General features: G+C 46.5%; 1 long non-coding RNA gene across 3 annotated transcripts in view; it reads right to left on the reverse strand.

Moving 5' to 3' along the window:
• Window positions 1–24,150, reverse strand: part of LOC140698456 (uncharacterized) — a 52,463-nt gene that overhangs the window by 14,484 nt on the left and 13,829 nt on the right. For all 3 annotated transcript variants that reach the window (XR_012076245.1, XR_012076246.1, XR_012076247.1), the window contains exons 2-4: window positions 21,138–21,299; window positions 17,110–17,227; window positions 2,696–2,771 (exon numbers count right to left, since the gene is read on the reverse strand). This is a non-coding gene — a long non-coding RNA (uncharacterized lncRNA). The remainder of the gene's footprint in view (window positions 1–2,695; window positions 2,772–17,109; window positions 17,228–21,137; window positions 21,300–24,150) is intronic.

The raw sequence follows: 24,150 nt of genomic DNA on the forward strand, positions 1-24,150 counted from the left end.
TTTTAAGCTGAGTGAAGCAATATACATAGTATAATTGTGAGATAACTCTGGGTTCAAATCCTGACCTTACCACTTAAAAACTGTGAAACCTTTGGGCAAGTGGCTTCACCTGTGTTTCAGTTTCCCCATGTATGAAATAGGAGCAATATCAGAATCCACTTCTTAGAGTTCTTGTTAAATGATGCATGAAGGCTTTGAACAGAGCCTGGTATGTACTAAACAGACAGAAGTGATACCTACCATTAGTATTACTTGTTCACAAATACTCACTTGAAGGAGAAGGTGTGAACATATTTTGGAAACCATCCCTTGAATATACTCTGCTTGGTGAAGAATCGAATCTTAAATATGAGAATTTTCATATGTGAGGATGTGAAGTCTCCCTGATGTAACTGGTGTAGTTATATCTGGTGTAGTTGCCATTTTGTACGTTAAATTCCTGGCTTCGGCACTGCCTGATTTGGTACTGTTGACTGTGGTGGCATTTGTTTTGGAGTTATTTGGTTTCATTTCCTTCAAGATAAAATATTTCTGAACTTGAGAATTCTGTAAAGAAGCTTTATTAAAGCAATTGTCTTGTGAACAGCCAGAGGCTTCCCACCAGATTTCTGCTCTGGGCAGGCACCAGGCTACTGGATATCTTTCTGGAGCTGGTTCTGTCCCCCTGTGCCAGGCTGTAGGGGTCACAGTATGGGTGCTGGGGAGATCTCTGCAGGGGAGGAGGTGCATGGCTGGGCCCCCTTCTCCATTCTCCTCCTTGCAGAGCCATGCCTGTGTGCTTGGACCCAGTTTGCTCAGCTGCACATGCCCAGCCCACTCAGTGTCTCTGGGCTTTCTCCTTCATATTTAAAAGATATTTTCACTAAATACAGAATTCTAGGTTGACAATTCTTTCCTTTCAGTATTTAAAAAATGTGCCTCCATCATCTTGCATGTGTTATTTCTGGCTTGGAAGGCTGCAGTAATCTGCCTGTTTACCTGAAAACTGCTTTTAAGATATTCTCACCACTGGTTTTGAGCAAGTTAATCATGACATACTTCGCTGTCATTTTCTTCATGTTTCCTGTGTTTGAGACTCATTGAGCTTCATGGATCTGTGGTCGTGTTGTCTTTTTTATCAAATTTGGAAAATGTTTAGCCATTAGTTCTTCAAAAACTTTTTTTCCGTCCTGATCCTCTCCCTTGCATTTCAGGGACTCCAGTTTTCTAAGTGCTGGGCTGCTTGACGTTATCCCACAGCTCACTGGTGCTCTGCTCGTTTTATAAAATTCTCCTTCTCCTGGTCTTTTTGTTCTGAATGCTTTCTTTTTGCCATGTCTTCAAGTTCACTAATCTTTTCTTCTGCAAGTTCTAGTCTACTATTAATCCTAACCAATGTAATTCTTATCTTAGGCGTTGTAGTTTGCTTTAAAGGTGTGTTAAGTGGGACCAAAGAAGTGTTTGCATTAGGGGTTAAAATGTGCAGGGTGCACTTCTTCACACAGCAGCCCCATGCAAGAGCAATTACTTATTACAAGGATCAGATAACACGTAGATTAAATAAAGTCACATTGTGACCATTCAAAATGTCCGAACAAATCCTCCTACTGATTTGGGTCCAGCACTTCTACGCATGTAGAAGAGTAAGTCCAGACAGAATGATGAAATTCTTGAACGCTTTTGCTTAAAATTATTCTCGTGTGTGTGTGTGTGTGTGTGTGTGTATACTTTTACCCTTTCATCCAGTCTAACTTTGGTATTTCCTACTGTGGTCCTTCTCTAAATATTTAGAGAAATATTCTCTAAATATTTAGAGAAATGAGGGTCTTTTATGCATGTGTAGTAGTTGATTTTGCTGGCTCTTAAAGCATTATCTTTTATAAATCCCTAAGTGTTAGAAGTGGGAAAACCATCTTTCTTTTAAATTTAGCAAATAGCATTTATGTGCATATGTGCTTACGCCATCTACACACTTACACTGTAATAGAAATACCGTGGAAAAGCAAACCATAAGCTTTTAACACTGTTAGGCATGAGCTTTTTCCCTCTCATCTCCTCCTGAAGAGATATTTAGAAGAATGAGAGGCCCCTCTGGCTCTGCGTTTATAAGCTGTAGCAGAAAAAAAAAATGTCAATTCCTTTTTAGACTCAGGATCACACTATAATAAACGTGAATCTAAGTAGTCGCTCAAGTGCTTTCTAAGCAGTGGTTCCATCTATAATCACGCACATATCCTTCTTTTATTTAGTAAATGCCAATAAAAGCCAATAAGAAAGCAGTGCCATTTGCATGTTTCATATTTCTACTCAATGTGGAGACCAGTGGTTGAATAGTCTCATTTGAGAGTCAAGAGAGGCAAATAAAGTTGATTTCCTGCATCTCACATGGTCCCTGTAGATTTAGAGAGCAGTGTGTTGGTTGTGAGATAAAACTAGAAAGGTTTTGCTAGTACAGTGACCTGAGCATGCTTCTGGAGAAACCAAATGTAGCCCTTGGGAAATGCAAGCTTCTCTCCTCTTTGAATGGGCTTTGTTCTAGGGTGTTTCACATGAAGCTGTGGTACTTACCATGGAGTAAAATCAAACCATCACATTCTTGGGCTATATACAATTAAGACAGGATTTATGTTTATAAAAACATTTGATTATTAAGGTAAGGAAATAGGGTGCATGGAAGACAGATTATGCAGAGATGTGGGTTCTAGAATCATAATACCTGGTTCCAAATCTTAGCTCCACTTGCTGAGTGATCTTGGGTTAGTCGCTTAACCTCTCTGAGCCTCAGCTTCTTTCTGTGTAAAATGGGGGAAATGATAGCTAACCATATGTTTGTTGAGTATTTAATGATTTAATACATGCAAAACAATTGACAAATAATAAGCACTAAATAAATGCTAATTATTGTGATTTTTATTATTATGTATTGAGAAAGGATTTTCACAGCTAAGATATCAAAAGAAGTGGAGATGCTGAAGAATTCTTTGGCTTTACAAGATAACTTCCAGTACAAAATGGGACCCTATCTGACAACCAGATCAATGTGACAATCAGAATGTTCCAGCCCAGGTGTATGTACCTCAGGCTTCATCTGGGGAAAATGCTTAAAGTTGCCCAAAGTGGTTTGTGGGGGTTTTTTTTCAAATTATAATAAATGAAATCTTCATTCCTCTCTGCCCTTCTCTGCCTCAGCACTGTCTCTTACTCTATGGTCTGTGAATGTATTTCTCTTCTGAGTTTGGCTCTTTTTTTAGAACTAGTTGTGAATTCTTTATTCTCTCACATAGACATATGACAGTGGGGGAGGAGGGCATGTGTATTTCCTAAATTTTAGCAAGAAATCTGTCTTGCTATCTCCATAGAGTGGAAAATTCAGCCAGGAGAGCCTGTTAGTTTCATTCCCCTTTCAAATCACATTCAGCAGTGACTTATGCCCAGTGCCCATCAGTCAGACATTTTGATCACGAGTAATGGAGGAGCTTCAGAAGTTTGGGTGGGTATGGATTTTGTATCTATGAGAGGGAATCCTAAGCCCTTGGAGTGACTTTTGAAGCAATATCTGCTGGAGCCACACCCATGTTCGCTACATCTTTGTCAGACAGGCTGCCCTTTGGCTACTGGAACCCACTTTGTCCACAGCATGGGAACTTGAAAGTACCCGGGAATTAATCTCTCTCTGGGGGCATCCTTAATCAATGACTGTGGAGTACACGGTGATAAATACCCCAGATCCCTCACCCCTTGGCCGAGGTGATTCCAAGGCCTGTGTTTTGCACAGTTTTCCAGTTTCCCTCTGAGATTCAGCTGCATTTGGCATCATGATAGCTGGTTTAGTGATGCCCCCTTATTGTTCACCACCTTCCCTTCCCTGTCTCAGTTCTCCACTCACCTTTCCAAGCTCCCTCTACCTCCCAGTAAGCCACCTGGCTCTCAGATCCTTGGCTCTGGGTCTCTTCTGGGATTTCCAGCCTACAATGGTGCACACTTTCAATGCAGAAGGGAATCTGCTAAGCCTGGATTAGATTTTGCCAAAACCACTCTGGGCCCCCAGTTGGCTGGGCACAATTTGGCAGACCACTGCTTCCCCTGGGTTTGGAATTCTACCCATTTCTACATGGATACAGACATGTCAAGGCTTGGACTGTTGGGGAAATGGGTAAGGACCATAGTCAGCCATTCACTCATTCAACCTTCCTTCTGCAGGACAGCCGGTTTGTATAGGAGGAGGGAGATTTTAGTAGCAGTGGTCAGGCTTCTAGCATCTAGCATGCTGCGAATGCTGGTTTTTAAGTATAAGTGATCCTCAATGAATCCTCCTATCCACTTCATCCACTCTCTTTACAGACCTGTCAGACGAGTGCTGTACTGTTTCCCCAGTACCAGTCTAGCTAAACCAGTCACCCTAGCCACCAGAGTATCAAAGAAAACACCTGCTTCTCAGAAGGTTTTCTATCTAGGGAAAAAAGGATTGGTTCACATGGCCCCTCACTGCAAACCAGCTCATCCTTTGGCAATCTGAGGCCACGGTTGCACATTCAGCCAGGTGGGTCTCTTAAAAGCATCTCCTTTGCCATATTCTCCATTGCAGGCTCTGGTTCCCATTTTTTTCTTGTTTTGCTTTATCACCTTTGTGATGCTTTGATGCTCAGCACACCAGCTGAAGCGATGTGACGTCTGCATCACAGTATATTAGCATTCCAAGAAACATGCAATCCCTCAGTAGACAATAAATTTGATTTTGCACAAGTAGTGTCCTTTATACTTTGCTCATAAGGCAATCTCCCAAGTGTATCTGTGGTTTTTCTCTTTTTTTTTTTTTTTTTTTTTTTTTTGCAACACAACACAAATAGCCTGGTAGAGTAAAAACGGGTTGCGTGATGGGTCTTGCGCTCAGCAAAAAGAACTTAGACAAAGCAGCCGTGCTGATGTTCTTATTTACAAAGGTTGCCGTCTGGGAAATTAATGCCTGCTGTTGCTCAGTAATTAGGAAAATTTAGGACCCCTAGTGCTCCAACATCTTGCATTAAAGGTTGTATGTCATCAGTGTTTTCATGAGAATTTGCTAGATTTCCATCATTAATAACAGGCATAAACCCAGCAAGCAGGAGAATATGCATCACATTTAATCAATTTGCTATTTGTATTCACTGTGTACGTCCCCCATGTTGAGTCATGAAAAATTGAAAGGCCGTTACCAATAGAAAGAGCATCATGGATTACAAACGATGTAACAAGGGCGTCAGCGCGATTAATTGGTCAGTTGTGCTTGTCAGTACATTTAAAGTGATTAAGGCAGAAAGATTAGAAGGGACACGAGTGTGCTTGGGAAATAGAAGCCCCAGAACACTAGGACTCTCCCAGGGCCCTCCTGCCCGAATAAATGCAGCAAAATCCAATGGCATTTATTCCAAGAAATTCATTCTCCAAAGGTTTGTTTTTCCGGGGACTGTGCTGAGTGTTGCGAATACAACAAAAAACAAAAACAAAATAAGTGACGTCTTTGACCTCAGGCGCTTACATTCCACTGGGGAGGGGGAAGTATAAAATGAACAAACAGATATATAATATTGGGAGTGGTCAGACAGTAAAGACCACCAGAATGAGAGAAGGGCGTTGAGAGCGATGGTGGTAGTGAGGACAGGCCTCTCTGGGGAAGTGACCCTTGAACAGAGGTTTAAGAGACGAGAGAAGACAAGCCATATGGCTGTTCAGGGGGAGGGTGTTTCATTCAGATGAACTGGCCCAACACCCCAACTCCCATTCTAACACTTATAAAGAAAAGAAAATTCTTGTAATTATTACTATTGCCTTGACCCAATGGAATGGTTTCTTCAGAGCTGCAAAACTCACACTGTCAACCTCCCCACAAGAGCCCCCGTCTATGGTGGCAACTCTGTTACAGTGGAAACCGGTAACAGCGTGGACCACTTTAATGGTATCCGCGCAGACTCCTTACCATGGTGGACAAAGCCCTCGGTGATCAGGCTCCTGCCTCACATTTCATACCACCCTTCCCTCACTTGCTGAGCTCCAGCCCCTGGCCTTTCTGTTGCTCAAACTGCCAGCCCCTTACCACCTGTGCATTTGCTGTCTCTCCACCTGGTGCAGTCTGCCCCCTGAAACTCAGACCTCCCCTTCCTTGGTCACCTCTCAGAGAAGCCCTCCCTGACCCCAAGGCAGAAGTCAGTCCCTGGCCCTTCACTATTATTAAGTCTTCCTGCTTTGTTTTCATCACGACACTTGTCGTTACATGAATTGCTTGGGCTCCACTTCTTTCCTGTCTAGCTCCACATTTGAATATCAGCTCCATGAGATCAGGTGCACATCGCGAGAGTTCACCCCTGTATCCCAATGCCTAGAGCAGTGCCTGGCACCAAGACTCTTCTTGGACTCAAAGGTCCATGACAAATGAAGGAACATGTGATTCAATCAGCCGATTGGCTAACCAGCCAGAATAAAGCCCCAAATTGACAGTTTGGCTTCTGCTTTTGAATTCAGGTATCTTAAAATTTTGCGAGGCAAGGGTATGGCTCTGGTGGGCTCAAGGTCCTGGGTTCAATCCCAAGTACTTCTATTAAAAATAAATAATAAATAAACAAACAAATGAACAAACTTAATTACCTCCTCCCTCAAAAAGAAAAATTACAGAACAATAATATATATTGAAAAAAATTTTGTTTTTGCCTGAAAGCCACGTGGAAGAAATGGGTGTTTATTCTGAGCAGTACTGGGCAAATGAACGCCATTAGGCAACATTGATATTCGTGCTATTTTGCTTCATATGTGTAGGCTCTGTTGCTATGCGTTTTTAAATAACTTAATATTTCTTTTCAATGTATTGACTCATTTTTATAGGCTAAGTGCTATGTCATTGTCCTTGAGTATTTGCAAGTAATGGAACATGGGCCCAGAGTGAACCATGGCGCATTAGTATTACAGCAATCCTGCTTCTGTAGAATTGATGACCCTAAGACTCCTTGCTTAATATATAGCACCTGGGAAATACATCAGAAGAGGGTGATGTTGTCGTGTGATGGTATCAGGACTCCAATTTCCATTCGGGATATAATTCATAGCAGACCTGTGAGTGTTTATCCTGTACCAGGCTCTGTGGCAGGTGCTGGGGTACCAGATGAAGGAGGCACTGTTGCTACCAGGAAGAGCTGACAGTCAACAATGGTGGTTCTAAACCCACCCACATGCTAGAATCACCGGGGGTTCACCCTGTATACATGTGCCTGGGTCCTCTCCCAGACCAGTTGAATCAGAATCTCTGATTCTGTGGCCAGGGGCTTACACATCCATGTATTTTTAAGCCCCAAGTGCTGCTCGTGGGCAGACAAGAGTTGAAACCCACTAGTCTAATAGAAGCATGGATGCAAAAAGAAGGAACCACAGGCAGTGGGACAAGGGCCATCATGACAGCTGAAAAGTGTGCTCAGGAAAACTGTCATATTTCTTTCTGGTGCATAGTGACAACTCAGAAAGAAATGTTTTTAGGGGGCTGGAGACCAGATGACCTGGTGTTGTGCAATAGATAAAGGTTACACATGTTCACCCCCTCCTGCTAAAAAACTGGTAAAAAGTGGCAGATAACATTTGTTAAATGATTCTTTTTGCTATCTGGGGGCAAATAAATGATTTTATTTTTCTATGTAAGCCAGGAAGTGGATATAGTACACTTAATCAAACGAAGAATAGCATCTTTTCTAAATGGCAGACATGAGAGAAAGGAAAATATGAAAATCCGAAGGGTAACCATCAAAGGGAGGGAATACATACATCCTGTAAAATTATTTTAAAAGGTCAGAATCTCCTGAAGTGTGATTGGGAAAGTGGTCTGAAACTCTCTTCCTCAGACGGCCTGTGCCTTGGATGGTAGACCCAAAAGTGTTTAGACTGAGGGGAAAAGCCAATCTTTCGGGGTAATGAATTGAAGATTATTTTATCCAGTTGAAGACCAAACTTTGCTCCCCCCACTCCTTGAATATAGGTGGAAAGAACAAGAAAGTGAGAATGATTTTTAAAGGGCTAGATTTTTGTTCAGAGTGGCACTTCTGAATTCCTTGGTAAAATAGTCCTCTCTGATGGCTCATGGTAAACTGCTTTTGAAAAAGCAATGTTTGCAAACCTGGAGGCACTTCACAAAAGTAAGCTAACACGTTCTAAGAAAGTCTGCAGTGTCTAACCCTTGGACTTTGGCCTGCCTTCCTCTAATACGCTCTCTGCTCCTCTCCTCACCTGGAGGGTACAAGTTTCCATCCGAAGTGTAAAGACCGATGCACCTGGCCCTGGGAAGAGCAGCCACCCGTGCCTCCCCACACCTATCCTCCAACTCTGCCTCCTGGGATCTTACGGTTACTGACAGCTGATGATCTTTAGAAATGGTCAGTTTTAGAGAAGCTGGTTACTTGCATATTTAAAGAAAGAAATGGTTTACAAAATAGAGGAATTACCCAAGAGAGCGGCAGGAGAGATGCCTTACAGAGAAGTCTTGACCCATAGAGGTGGCTCCTGAGGACTTGCTCCTTCCTGCAAAGCAGCACTTCTCAGCCCCGGTGTACCCTGTGGGTCACCTGTGGTGCTAGAAAAATCCTGACACCTGAAAAGTCTGAGCCCCGTGCCCAGAGCTCCTGGGCAGGGAAGGGCAGCCGGGCACAGGTGCAGCTTGTGAAAGCTCCCAGGGGAATCTAATTAATGTGCAGCCGGGATTGGGAACCACTGATGTAGTCCTAGATTAGGAACCAAAATGGTTAATCAGGGAGGTAACGTTGGTGGCACACTCTGCCAAGCTCAAGGTCCTGGCATTTCCTGAGGTACGCAAAGGGCCAGGACTCACTGTGAAGGGAGAAGCTTTAGTGAGTAAAGCTAAGTAAGTCTATATTGGGGCAAATGTCCCCTTCCTTCTGTGACCTCCCAACTGCTTCTTGCCCTGCAGAAACTGAAGCAAGCAGGACAGACATCACTATCAGATAAATGCCTGGTTTTCAGGTCCCTCCTGGAGTAATGGGATCATGGTGAGAAAAGCCACTTGCAAATGAAGTAAATACTTGAGCGAGAATCAGAAGCTGGGCAGTAGCGGGCCTAGGGGGGTCCACCTCAAAGGAGAGCAAGTGGGGCAGTTAGGGAGGTTTGTGCCGAGATCAAGGGCAGCTGAGTGACTGCAGGCGGGTGCTGGCCAGGGCTCCGGAGCACAGATGCCCCTGAAGCTCTGCCACATGGTCCACACCTCCATCTCCTACAGTGCTCCCAGGACAGAGCAGAGAGGGATGCAATTGAGGTGAAATCCCAGATGCAGCCTGGTCACCAGCGGGGGTTAGACACAAATTACATCTCAGGGTTTGTCCAGCCTTAGGACAGAGGGTGGTTAGTCTCTTGTGCTTTCACATGGGCTGGGCATTGGCTAAAGGCCACCTGGGGTGCTTCGGGCTCTCTGAAGAAGGGATGCGGCTCCAGGGCCAAGGAGCATCCCCTGGAAGTCACAGGTGGGACCTGGTAGAAGCAGAGCCTACGGAAGCTGAGAGACGGGTGCACAGCTGATGAAGGGATCCAGGAAGTCTGGGCAGGGCACTGACAATGTTGGCTGCACAGGCCAGAGCATCGTCTCCTAAATCCATTAGCTTAGCCCCCTATATTTCTATTGACAAACCAGAGAGTGGATTTCTACATTTTCCTCCTCTGATACAGTAGCTTTTCCCTCAGTGCCTTTCTCTTTCTTATTGCCCATTTCCCTGTTTTCGATGTTATTTTGTTTCTTGTTACCATCAGAAATCATGTTTGTCAGTTAGGATGCTAGCGGGGGCAAGAGACAAGATACCTAGCCAAGGGCCTTCGTAATGGGAGACTTGCTCACACAACCAGAAGCCTGGTGGCCGGTGGTCCAAGTTTTAGTTGTTCAACAATGTCAGGGCTCTTAGGGTGTGATACTTTGACTTACAAGAAGTGATATGTATTTGTTCATCTTGTTTCTGGCACAGAGCACCAGGAATTTCCTAAGTGATGAGAAGCAATAAAGGTGTCTCTTGTTATGTTAATAAGGTGACTTTTGAACCACACCTAAGGATGGGGGCTGGTTGCCAGGAGAACCAACTATGGGATGAAAGAAAGTTTCCAGCTCCCAATCCTCTTCTAGGAGGGGAGAGGGGCTTTCGATCGCCAAAAAACAATGATTTAAAAAGTCATGACCCTGTGAGGAAGCCTCCGCAGAAACCCGTAAGGACCAGTTCGTAGAGCTTCCAGGTTGGTGAACACGTGGAGCTTTGGGAAGCATGGTGCACCTGGAGACAGCATAGGAGCCCCGTGCCCTTTCCCTGTACGTTGCCCTATGCATCTCTTCCATCTGGCTGCTCCTGAGTTATATTCTTGTATAATAAATATAATAAACCAGTGATCTAGCAAGTAAAGTGTTTCTCTAAGTTTGATGAGTCGCTACAGCAAATTAACAGAATTCAAGTAGAGGGTCGTTGGAACCTCTCTGGTCTCCAGCCAGTCAGTCAGCAGCACTGATGCAAAGGTGGGACTGCGATTGGTGTCTGAAATGAAGAGGGGACGGGCAGTCTGGTAGGACTGAGCTCTTAATCTATGGGATCTGATGCAACATCCAGGTAGATAGTGTCAGAATTGAGTTAAATCGATGGACACTGTACAAGTATCACAGAGAAATGCTTGTTTGTGTGGGAACCACCCCACCGCGCGCGCACACACACACACACATGGACAGTGGATGCAGAATTATAAAGAGGGCTCAGCCATCCTCATGGTGGTGGCAGCATGACTACAGCAGTCACCAGCATCGTGTCCTCACACCATAAAATCCAAAATCCTGGAGGGAGGGACCAGCTTTCCTCATACATCATTCTCCAATCAAAAAAAGGAAGAAAGAGAGAAGGGAAGAAAGAAAGAAAGAATGAAAGAACAAAAGAAAGAAAGAAAAAAAGAAAGAAAGAAAGGGAGGGAGGGAGGAAGGAAGGAAGGAAGGAAGGGAGGAAGAAGGGGAGGGGAGGGGAGAGGAGACGAGGGGAGAGGAGGGGAGGGAAGAGGCTATTTCCCAGATCCAGGCACAGACTCCACTTTACAGGTGATGGTTTGGTCAGGATGACATCACTGTCTTCCGACTTAGTCTTAAGGGGGACCAGGGAAAATCAGTATCTGCCTGCCAGTTGCTGCAGAAGGAGGATGCTGGTCATTCTCATTGGCCCTTCCACCCTGCTTCCTGCTCCCTGCCCTGGGAGGCTGGTACCTGGGATTTCTTCACCCGGCTCCTCCTCCTCCGTTCCTAGCACATGAGTGGGGTCAGCCCCCCGGGAGGCACCAGGAGGAGATGCAAGGGAGCGAGGAGAGAACGTGGGACATTCTTCCCTCCACTCCATCCCTGCCAGGCCACAGTGTGGCAGTGGCTGCATTTCCCCACTGAAGGCCAAGGTCAGGGAGATGTTATTGCCTTTGGTCACCCCCTGAGATACTGTTCTACCTTTCAGACTTAGATCTACAGTCCAGTTGTAAGTGATTTTTCCCTCCTGCTTTTTATTTTGAAAGTTTTCAAATCTACTGAGAAGTTAAAAATAACATAATAAACACTCATACCCTTCAGCTAGCTTCCCCAGTGGTTAATATTATGTCACATTTTCTTTATGTCTCTCAATATATAGATAGAGCTATAAATAGAGATGTATGTATAGACAGATAATGCATTGAACTGTACAGTTTTGGGTTTTGCTGAATGATTTGAATGTTCTAGGCATCTTGACATTTCACTCCTAAACACTTCAACATACCTCTTCTAAGGATAAAGACATTCTCCTACATAACACCCCCAAATTAGCATTAATTCAATAATAGCGCCCAATTGGCTTTTTGTTCTTTTGCTTAAAAAATATTTTCTTGATCAACCTGACGTTGATAGCGCTCTGCAGCTGACAAGGCGCTTACACCAACATTATTCATTTCACCCCCACTGCTGTCTTCTGAAGCAACTGTTAATCACCCTCATCTTATAGTCGAGGAAAATGAAAATCAGAGAAGCTAATGACCTACCCGAGATCACACAGCATGACTAGGATCCAGAGTAGGCCTTCCAACTCCAAACTGCACACGTTTTTCATGACATGACAACCCATTTTGGACAGAGTGTTTGTTTTTCTAGAACTTGTACCCCCAAACATTTCCCTTATTTTTTCCCCTCCAACTTTCATATTCACCAAAAATAGTGAGGATCCCTTTCTCCAGCTTCAAATAGTGAAGCTCTAGAGATGCTGGTTATCCACCTTGGCCTCTGTTTGGTGTGGGAAAAATGCTAGGCAACACATTTGGACACTGCATTTAATTTAAGCGAGCGTGATTGATCACATAGTATTTCTTAACTGCATTATGCTTGATTCGCCCCTTCCTTCCCTGGGCCCAGAGTAAAAGAAAGCTTCCCTCTGCACACCCTTTGACTTCATCCTCTTGGCTGGGAGGAGCCTGGTTTATGCTGCTCGAGGAGCAGGGGAGAGTAAATGGCCTTGATGCCCAGCCAGGGCAGAAGCTCGGACCCCCGGTTACCAGATCTGCCTCTCAAGGACCTCTCCAGTCAGGCCCTTTCTCTCCTTTGCCATTGTTATTATGCCAGCTCAAGCCACCTCAACACCTGCTGGGGAACCTGCAGCTACCCCCTACCCCTTGCAAGTCTGCCCTCCATCTTCATCCCCTCCTCCCCCTCTGAACCTCAGCGGTGATGTCTGCTCCCCTTGGAATATAGCACCAATTCTGTGCTGTGCCTGCACAGCCTCCTGGCTCTGGCTCCCACTGACCTCACTGCCTCCTCTCCAACCATGAGCCCCTCCCCACCCCAAGTTCACACCATGCCAGCCTTGTTTTCCCCAGTCAGACCAGGGCCTCTCCACCTCCTTCTTTCTCTGCCTGCAGTGCTTCCCCATTTCCACCTCTGGCTGCCCGACCGTGCATGCTCCAAACCTCATCCTTCAAACCTCAACCTGACGACCCGGGTCTGAGCCCCACAGCTGCATCCCCACAAAATGCCAGCATCACACCCTGTGCTTTTCCTATGTGCAGCCCAGCATCGTTACATAACATGTGCTCAACAAATTGTTCAATGATCGAATGCTTCTGATTTCTCTAGAGAAAGTAGGGAGGCCCAGAGAGGAGGAGTAACACCTAGAGTCGGTGTCAGAGCCCAGGTGAGCCCAGGCCCTTCTCACCCAAAGTCTCCATCCTCGCTGCCTCAGGAAGGAGCCCCTCCTGCCTTATCCTGGCTCCTGCATCTGGGAGTGGTCCCCTTGCCCTGCCGTCATCACAGGACACATCCCCCCTAGAGGGGGCTAGGAAAGGCCACCCTCACCTTCCCTTCACGGCTGCTCTTCAGACCGCTCATGTTCATTATGCCCTCGCTCAGCTGCTTCATTATTGCTATTCACTTATTCATCGAAGATTTATTGAGCATAATTACATGTGACATTATGTTATTTATAGGGATACAGCGGTAAGTGAAATAGGCTGCTCCCCTCAGGGCATCACCTTGTAGAAAAAAGACAGACCAAATCCGATAAACAGATAATGTCCAGTGGTGGCCAGAAGGAGGTGCCAGGAAGGAACCCAGAGGACAGAGTGACAGAGAAGCAGTGGTCCCCACCCAGCATCAACGCTCCCTGATTCCTAACAGAACCCCTGTTGTTGCATTCAGCAGTCCATCCCCTCCACCAAACATCCCCTGAGCCTTGGGAGAAAGCACCCTGACCCCCAGGCCCCAGGTGGACCTGACTGGCCCAAAGGTAATTCCACCCCTTGCCGGTGATGGGCTCAAGACGGACCATGTGACCCACTTCAGGCCAATGAGACAAAGGTAGTTCTGCTACGGCAGACAGGGACCTAGGGAAGTGTCCTTGCTCTAAAGAGAAAGCCACAAGGGGAGATGGTCCCTCTGCTTCTGGATGCTGTCGTGTCTGGATGCGACGGCTAGAGGTGCTGCAGCTTCTTACTCCCCCAGCTTGAGGGGGAAGCCAGCCCCGCGTCCAGTTGAGCAGAGAGGTCAAGGAACTGGGTGTGCTGTTCTGCTGTATTGGGAGGGTCCTGGGGCTCTCTGACTTCCCATCCATGAGAGCCCCCAAGTTATTGTTTAATTCCCCCTACTCTTTTTTTAATAGCCCACCCAAAATACCAAAATTGCCACGGAGATGTGGGCGGTACCTACTTTCGGCATTGTCCCACGCCCTCGTACTATGAGACTTTCCTGGGGTCCCCTAAAAGGGTAGCAGACGTAGGCAAAGAAGTGAGGGGGGAACAGGAGAAGGGTCAAACAAAGCCGCCAGGGCAGCTTCCACCTGATCCGCTAGGGAACACGACCGAGGGAGCCGCGCTTTCCTAATCCCACGCCTCAGTCTCAGCCTGAGGGCCGCCCTGGGGGACAGAAGCGCCCAGTCCCTTCCAGCTCTCAGCGCCTGCAGTTAAAGTAGCTCCGCGGAGGGTGGTATAGCTCAGTGGTAGAGCGCACACTTAGCAGGCACGAGGTCCTGGGTTCAATTCCCAGTACCTCCAGTAAATAAATAAATAAACCTAAATAAATAAATAAATAAACCTAATTACCCCCTCAAAAGAAACAAACAACAGCAAAAAGAACTAGTTTTAAAATAAATAAATAAAAATAAAGTAGTTTCAGAGACCCAGGAGTGGCACCTGCTGACCACTGGAAACAAAAGTTTACAGTGAAGCTGGTGGAAAGGGGCACAGAAGTGACTGAAGGGATCGGCGAGGGTCTGGACGTCGGCCAGTAATGGAGACCACAGGGTGGATGAATGAAGAGGCCCTGGATGTGTCCGCAGCTAACTCCCAAACAGCAAAACCAAGGCAGCCGTCTGGTCTGCAAATGCTCCCACCATATCCCTCCTCCAGCCAGAGGGGTCTTTTCTTGCTGCCCACAGCTGCCCACACAGGGTGGCCCACAGAAGCCCCCCAATTCTTATTAAAATGGAAAAAAAATCTTCGCATTTCAAAATTATTATTACACTTCGTTAATCACCTTGAGATTCTTTTCGCAAAACATTGAAAGCCAGATCATAATTTGATGGTGAAATATTGATTACGCATCCACATTTATACACAGAGGTCTGCACTGTATAGACAGAGCACCCACCCTGTAATATCTTCTATTTAAGTCAATACGAAGATTGATGTTTCCCCCAGGCAAGTTTTGATAACGTACTTGGGTCAATACAAAAAGACATCAATGCCAATGCACATCAACCCCCGCTTACTGGTTTGGGTTGCCTCTCCTGCACGCAGCTGCTGGCTCCAAGGGGGCTTCCAAACACCAGGAGCTCCCAGCCAGTTTGCATGTATCTTCATTTACACCATGTGAGTGGAAAATGTCAGGGGAAATGCAGACTGGCCGGGGGGGCTGCCCACTCCCACTCCGGAGTGGAATCATCAAATCGGGAAGGGAATGAAAATAAAAGCAAACACAGCCTGTAAACAAATCTGGGAGGTGCTTTATTACTGTCATTAGCAATGCACTTGCCCTCTCTTGCTTTCAAAAAGAGTAACATTAACACAGCAGAGGGACCAAGAAGCATCTCCATCCTTGTCAGGTTCTCAGGATAGGATGAGGGCTAGGTCTGGTCTTGACTGTGGGCATCTGCTGTGTCTGCCTGTCCAGCACTTACTTATTCCCGCCTGGAACTCCATGTATTCAGTACTTCCTAAAAATCTCACTTATTCTCTGCCTTCTCCACCAGAAAGCAAGGTCGAAAAGGGCAGAGTTTTTCATTTGTTTTGCTTACTGCTGCATTTCCAGTGTCTGGATGTTGAATTAATTTCTTTCTGCTTCTGCTTCATTCATTCATCCAACAAATTGAGCAACTACTATGTGACAAGACTCTGCTGGGTTCTCGGTGAACAAAACATTGTTCTTGGTGAAAAAAAAAGGTGAACAAAACTGATATTCTAGTGGGCTAGAAAGCAGTAGGGATAATAAATAAGTACCATACAGAGCAGGTTCAGGGCAGTAATTGCTATGGAGTGGGTAGGGGATGAGCAGAGTAAGGACTGTGGATGCTGGGGAGATGGATTCTGATTTTAAATGGGTGGTCACATACAGCCTCAGAAGGTAAAACAGAGCAAAGTTTTGTAGGAGGTAAGGGAATGAGGGATGCAGCTGTGGAGGGGAGAAGGTAGGAATTTCCAGGCTCTTGGAGTGGTGCAAATATCCTGAGGCAGGAGTAGGCCTGGTTTATTTAAGGAACAGAAAAAAGTGAGTGGCTAGACTGGAGTAATATTTGGGATTAAATTGATGATGCTGAGGCTTCTAGGAGCCACCTTGCCCCCAGCAGCCACCTCATGGGGAAAGCCCACATGAAGAGTAAGCAGAGTGACACAGAGGCTCCTGGATCCCACCATGCCTGAAGCAACTTCTACACGACATCTTTCAGTGCTTGAGCCAATATATTTCCTTTTTAATGTCACTTGTAACTGAAGGAGGCCTGATAAAACACTCTGAAACCAGGTGTCTAGGATGCTTGAGTTGCTGTGCTAATGGTGGGTCCCAAAGATACCAGTTGGCTGGCTCTGGGGTGGTGGGAAATCCAGCCTGGGAGGGCGGGGCCTCGAAGCCATCTGTGCAGGGGAGGCCTGCACAGCTGACAAGTGAGAAGGAACCTTTCAAATCTGCAATTTTCAAGTGTCAGAAGGATATTGTGCCACTCCTCTGACACTCAGCGTCTTAGGCAGATTCTCCCCATTTCCATCAACACGTCTGCTGGGTGAGGTGTAGCCTGTGCACCCGCATGACCCAGAACCCACAACTGAGAATGAGAAATCCAGGTGTTAGCTTGTTCAACAAGTCACAGTTGAAGGACCAGACAGGCCCTTCTTCCTCAGTTACCGAAGTTGACACAATGCTTTCAAAGGATTCTATTCAATTCAACAGGCGCTTTGAGCAACTGTTCTTTAAGATAACGGAGAGGCAGAGAAACACACGACTTGGTCTGTCCCCTCAAAAGATAATCTAGTGGGTGAGGAGCGCTTTTATCCATTTTGTTCACATGTATCCCATGCTAAAAGCAAGACACTAGGTGCTGGGGTAGGGATTCCAAAAGCTAGGGAAGGACAGACCTCCACGGGGGATACTGATGTGTGATCACTCACCAGTATTCATCCAGCAAGTGTGAAGTAAGTGCTTCCACTGCACCCAGCACTCTTAGGCATCAAGGATACAGCAACCAGCAAGATGGGCAAGGTCCCAGTTCACGTGGAGCTTACGTTCCTGTGGAGAATGAAGGTAATAAACTGAAACTACTGTTTTTAAAAGGATGGTTTCGGAAACTGACAAATGCAGCAAGGAAAATATATTCCAATGAGAGACACTGGGAGCGCGGGGCAAGAGGGAGCAGTCAGGGAAGGCTGAGCGGAGACCCATGCGCTGGGGAGGAGCCAGTCCACGGGGATTCAGGGGAAGTCCTGTGGGCAGAGGGAATGGTGAGGGCAAAGGCCTGAGCAGGGGCAGGCTTGGCCTCCCTGAGGATCAGAATCAAGGCCGTGTGTTTGGAGCTTAGCGGGTGATGAGGAGAGTTGGGAGGTGAGTTCAGGATGAGCGGGGCCAGGTCATGGGGAGGTAGAGTTTTATCCTAAGTGCCAGCACCTTTATTTCAGGGTGATGTTGGCATATTTCCACTCAGATAAATTCTCATTCTCACCTTGGCGGATCATTTGGGGAGAAACAAGAAATGTACCCAGCAATGCAAAAAGAAGAGGAGGAGGGTTCTACAATTTCTCCAGATACAAACAATAGCACTTTGTTTTTTTGAAAGAGAAGAAAGCCTGCAAATAAACAGAGCCCACAACCAGAAGTACAGGAGGCCACAGCAGAGGAGGAAACCACACCGTGCATGACACAAGTGAGCAGCAAGTTCGAGGCGAGAGCAGTTCATACTGGGTGGAGGGACTGGGGCAGAGCAGGTGGGCCTGGAAGGACATGGGATGCTGACTCCCCGGAAGTGGGAGAGATGTGCCTGTTCTGGGAGGCAGCAGCATGGGATGAGGGTGCAGCAAGCTGTCCAGGAGGACCATGGGTGGAGGTTGGGGTTGAAAGGGAGGGAGGAGGGTGGAGTGTTGGGAGGAGCTTTGAAGTCAAATGGCTGCCATAGGCCTTGTGTAGCTCCCTCAGCTTCTGCCCTCCTGGGGAGCCCCAGTCCTGGGCCCAGCGGAGGTCTCACCAGGCCTCTGCTTAGCATCTGGGTTGTGACATCCGTCAGGCCGCAGGAAGGGTGAGGTCCCAGGCTTATAGCAAATCACACATCTAGTCCTTGGCAGTGACTGCTGTGTTTTTGGCAGTTGGGAAAACATGAAAGAGATTCACTTCTCTGTAGCAGCTACAGTGATGAGCAGGAGAAAGTAACTAGAAAGGGCAAACATGCCCTTCGCCTACTCAGCTCATAAACCAGGGGAGAGGCTGAGCCCTGGGACTTGGGGAGGAGAGGAAGCCCTCTGCTGTGCCCAGGCTGCAGACCTGGAGTCAGGGTTGGCCCATCCTGTGGGGTGGCTCCCCCGGCTCCAGCTCCCGGGGCCCTCTGGCTGAGATTTCCTAACATTGTGGGCTTGGAGGAGCTGGAGGGGCCAGGAAGCTGGAGCCTTAGAGAAGCAGGATTGGGTTGTGGTCAAGAGAATGGACTCTGGACTCTTAATGACATCAGTTCAGTTCCAGAATGGCTGTCATCCTAACTTGAGGGTAGCACCAGTGAGGCTGAAACCAACCTATAAGATGTTACAGAAAGAGGCCAGCAGCATGAGGAAGGGGCCAATGCGAGGGGGCCAGCCCCAGGTTTCCACCACACAAAGAGAAGCTGCCCTGAACTCCAAAGCAGGTAAGAAGGGCAGCAGCTTGAGTCTCTCAGGTGGGTCCCCTGCTAGCAGGCACAAGTCGGGGGGCAGAGTCCAAAAGTGAAGTGTTAGTGGATTGCTTCCAGCATTATCTGGGGCAGAGTGGGGTCTCCATTATTGAAAAAGCCTGAATAAAACCTCTATCCCAACAGCCATCATAGTTTGAAGACAATGTCATTAAACCTATGAGCTCCCTAGCTCTAGTTTTGTGTCCAAGCATCTTTCTTGTTTCAAATTAGCTTCCTATGTCATGTGCCAGAGAGAGCGTGTGGACAGAAAGGGAACCATTTCCTTCAGCAGGCAAGCTTCTCATTAATAAGCCAACTTTCCATTCTCTGTCTGTCTGTCTGTCTCTCTCTCTCTGTGTCTCTGTCTCTCTCTCTCTCTCTGGCTATGTTCACTGTGAAGGGAGTGGTGTGGATTATGAATTCCGTCTCCCAGGTGTGGATTAAACGAAACACCAGGCTATGTCCCTACAGTTCCAACCTCCAAAATAAATGTTGCTTCCCCACAGCAACCCTGTCTCCTTCCTCTTCTCCTGTACTCACTCTGCTCCACCCCTCCTGGTACATCAGAGCTCAACAGAATCAGGTCAGAGCTAGAAGGATCCTGACAGCCCACTGAAAGCAATGACTTCTGCACTGAGATTTCACAGAAGTAGCACTGGGTTCTGTGAATTCCTGGCAAAAGTTCAGAAAACCTAAGGGAATCCACACATTAGCCGATAATGAGGCCACACAGACTAACTAAAGCATCAACCACCTCATTATACTGGGAGGCTTAATACTGTTTTTATTGCACAATCACTTCTAAATGTCTTTTATTAATAAAATTGGAGAAATGAATTAGTTATTCTTTAATAAGTGCAGTGTGTTTAGTTGGCAAAATCTTTACAAAGATGGGGAACCATGAGTGGTGAGAATACTGAAAAATGTCCTTGTTCTGCACGGTTGGAAAACACCACGCTGCCACCCCACCTGCTACTCCCCATTTTACAAATGAAGAAACTAGAGGGACAAAAAAACCCATACTGTTCCTCAAGTTTCAAGTTTCTAGTTCCCTTAAACTCTTAGGCTATTCTGTAACCCCCTATAGCCTATGCCAGCTAGAATCATGAGTCTCTCTAGATTCTGCTTGCTTTTTTCTCTTAATTCATTCAAACCTCACTGAGTGATAGGTCCGGCCCTTGAAGTCAATATTAAACATAAGTATGAATTGTCCTCAGTTCACCTGCTATTCTTGTTGGGAGCAGCGAGGAGTTTCAATATTTTTCAAGTGGGGAAGAGGGGATGTAAGACAACAGCCCTACTACACCAATAGTTTCTCCACATTATTTAATCATTGCAACAATCCCATGAGGAAAGTATAATTTTTCATTTTACAGAGAAGAAAATTAGTATTTGGAGAACTTGAAGAGATTTTCCAAGGGAACAAATATTTAGAAGTAAAGCCCAGTTCTAATGTTTAAGTCCAGGCTCATTCCATGACAAGGTTCTGTAAACACCACTGGATCCAGCACCATGGTCAGAGGCAGACCCCACCCCAACCCCACCCCAACCCCACTCCACCCCAGAGCCTTCACTGCAAAAGGGCTGGAGACAAAGAGGGTGGTAAGATGGATATTGAGTCCCAGGGAAGAGCTCTAACTACAAAAATGCCTGAACTAATAAGAAGGGGGCCAGGACCATGGAAAGACCCATCATCATAATCTCTTCACATCCTCATCAAACTGCTCTTCTTAGAACCATTTTCTATCCTCCCACCAACTATTTGAGCTAGGACAAGCATTGTCACCTGTAAAATACCATTCCCAGACTGTCACCCGGAGTTTTTGTAAAACACAGATGAATCAGTGGATGTAAAAGTTATCTGAAATTCATAAAAATTCACTGTTAAGGAAACAACTGTAACAGATCAACCCTCAAATCCCAGTGGCTTAACACAATAGACATTTGTATCTGGCTTGTGTAAAGTCCCAAACGCGGATTCCTGATAGTCATGAAGCTAGCCGCCAAGAGTGATTCTGGTACCCAGAGTTCTTCCTCCTTGTGGTTCTGTCACCTTCCAACATGGCCTCTAAGGTCACTGTGTTTTCTGATCGAGCTAAAGGGAAAAATCATGATGAATACCAGGGGAGATTGTCATAAGCTGAGTCTGGAAGTGCCACACATCACTTTTGCTCACATTCTGTTGGTTAGAACCCAGCTCATGGCCAAACCTAAGTGGGGCTGGCAGGTGTGGTCTAGCTGTGGGTGCAGGAAGTTGAGGAGATAAGTTTTGATAAACACAGTACAAACCTGAGAAGTTGTCACAGTCACGTTATTCTTAGTCCCATTTGAGAGCTTGCGATTGTGAATAAACTAAGGGCCAACCATGTAAAATGCCTTGACTCCTGAGCTTGCACTGGGTGAACTCCACACGTGGGTCATCTCGGATTTCACAGCTGGGCATCTTGCAACCTCCATGATACAAAAGCAGGGGAAATTTTCATAAGCTAGAGCTGTTAGATCATTAGATTCCCCCAGGAAGACATATATACATAGATGTATAAAATATAGGCATATCTATCTATCTACCTATCTACAGGTAAGTAGGTAGGTAGATCAATCTACATTCCTGGAGATTCTAATCCAGCTACCTGGCGCGGACCTGGGAATGTGTTTTTAACCACAGGGGATTTGTCAGGACTCTTTAAGTTGCAAGTGACAGAAATCCAACACACATGGTCTTAAGCAAGAAAGGAAAGGCATTGGTTCCTGTAGCTGCGCTGGAGTAGGACTCCTTTGGGGCATAGCTGGATAGTCTTGAACAGTCTCACTGGGACACTCCCCACCTCTCCACCTCTCACTTGATCTCTTCAGCAGAGGATCCATTTCTCCCCTCATGGGTCAAGGTGGCCGCCAGCAGCTGCAGGCATACCTTTTTATCCACAGCCCCAAGAGAACAGCTTTTTCTCAGTAAAAGTCCTATAATTTATCCCTTTGGCACTAATTGTCCTGGCTTAGGTCCCCTGCCTATCCCTAAACCAATCACTGTGACCTGGAAGATGATATCCTCTCACTGTCCAGGTCATAAGCCTGGGTTGTGAGCCCTCCTCAAATCTAGGGGTGAGATCTGCTCATACCACACACATGGACTAGTGTGCAGCAGGGGTGGTTCCCCAAGAACTACTGGGGTGCCATTCTCAAAAGAAGGGGGACAGGGAATGTGTGCTGGGCAAGAGTCAGCAGCAGGATTCTCATACACTAGGCCGTGGGAGCTGGGAGAAACGTGGAAGCACTGAGCTTGAGACTCCCCCCTGGGCTATAGGAAAGTCCCTGAGACCTGCAGGGAGGGCTCTGCTCACCAAGCTGCCCGATGCCTTCCCACCCCCACCCCAGGCCCCTGTGGATTACTCCATCCATTGTACATACGAAACTGATACGAGCCTCCAGGCTTCCCTTGTCAGAAGGACAGAAGTGGGCTTGGCCCCTTCACTCAGCGCCTCCCTCCCAGCAGCCCTACCCTGACAGGCCTCGCCCCCCTCCCAAGGTCTAGTGCTTGGCTGCTAGTGGCACCAAGGGCTTTAGCTGATGATGACTTAAAGCAGAGGTTTATGGCCTGAGGCTTATGGGAAATAAAGAACCCACAAATCCCTAAATCTAAATTCAACTCTCTGAGTGTATGTACATAATGTACATGAGTGTTTCGTCTCTCCACCCAGGAAAAAGAAATCCACAACTTTCATCAAATTATCTGAGAAGACTTATCCAAAAAAAAAATGAATCACCAATGCCAATTGTGGCTTCTCTAGGCATTTCTTCAAGTATGCAATGGTGAAGTTTCATGTACCATAATATGCATTTTGGAGAAGCAGGGAGACACAGGCTAACTTGAAATGATTTTCTTACATAAAGGTTTCCCCAAATGGGTTCCTTCGAAGATGAGTTGATGTGATCTTATGTCTAAAGAGAGAAACAAAAACATTTTCATGTTCACCCTAATTAGGGGAAAGTCTGGGTTAAATGAGCTTAAATAGGCCTTTTTTTCTGCAGGATTTCTCAGGGCCTTTAATAGTCTGATGTGTTTTGTGACTCTTCAGGAGGGGTTATAGTAGGCAGTGTTTCCCAAACTTATGTAACACAAACACTGTCTTGTATGGGTTTTTTCTTTGTTTGCAGCATTCTATTAAACATGCCCTTGAACATGGACTCAAGGGTTATCCATTTGGCACCCCTCTGGTCCTCAGGGATGTGTTTGTGCTGGTGACTTTGAGTTTGTGCTGCTGTGAAGAGGTCTGGCAGCAGGCATCCAAAAGCTTCAGAAAGGGGATGATAATTAGGAGAAATCATTCTCTGTTCTTTGCCTGAGTTAGAGCAAAGGAGGTGCCAGTAAGTTCGTGAGACTCCCTGGCGTTTCTGGGGGGAGTCTGTGAGCTGTGAAGTCTCAGGTGGGAAGAGCAAGGGACTGGAGTCAGCACGCCTTGTGTCTCTGCCACTAACTGGATGTGTAATTCAGTGGACTTAACCTCTGTGAGCTTCAGCCTGTTATCTCTAAAAGGGTTTGATGCAAGGATTCAATGAGATCGTATAGGGCACGCTCAGTGTCTGGCACTCAGGAATGCCCACCCATAGGTAGCCGAGGCAGAGGACTGTACAATTTCCTTTGCTCTGGCAGCTGTAGGAAATTCTCCCACTGTCCTCAACTACCTTCTCCTCTTGCCTCGACCATCTCCCACCTGCTCTTGACAGCTCCCCATCTCTCCCCCTCCATGTCCTCTGGCTGCTCCAGTTACCTCCAAATACTGCTAACTAACCCTCTTCCCTGCCCTCTTGTGGCAGCTGACGGGGTGGCAATGGGACCATGATGTCCTTCCAGGCTGGCTCCTTCCCACCTGCCTCAGCATCTCCCCTGGCACCACCTTGGGCCAATGAGCCACAGGGAAATGAGTGCAGAGGCTGTTGGCTGACACTGAGACCGCACTTAAGGTCACCCTTTGTGATGTGTTACCAAGAGTGAACAAATCCACACCGTGTCTATTCTATCAAAGCTTGTTTCTATCTGCATCTGTCATCGCTGATTGCATTTGAATGGGTTTAGTCTGTATTTTAAATAAAAGATTTATGCCTTAGCTGTCAGAGCCTGCCTTTATTTGAAAATTTAATCTTGTTTCTAGGAGTCTAGATTAACTTATTAGATTTGGGCGTCCCTCGTGTGTCTCTGAGAGAAAAGGAGTGGATTCTCCTCTGTATACAGCCCTGCACTTGCCACACAGTGGAAGCCAAGGGCTGGGTGGGCGTCACCGTCCAGCAAACCAAGGCAGGACCGAGG

The sequence above is a fragment of the Vicugna pacos genome, chromosome 9, assembly GCF_048564905.1.
Source record: "Vicugna pacos chromosome 9, VicPac4, whole genome shotgun sequence".
Lineage (NCBI taxonomy): Eukaryota > Metazoa > Chordata > Mammalia > Artiodactyla > Camelidae > Vicugna > Vicugna pacos.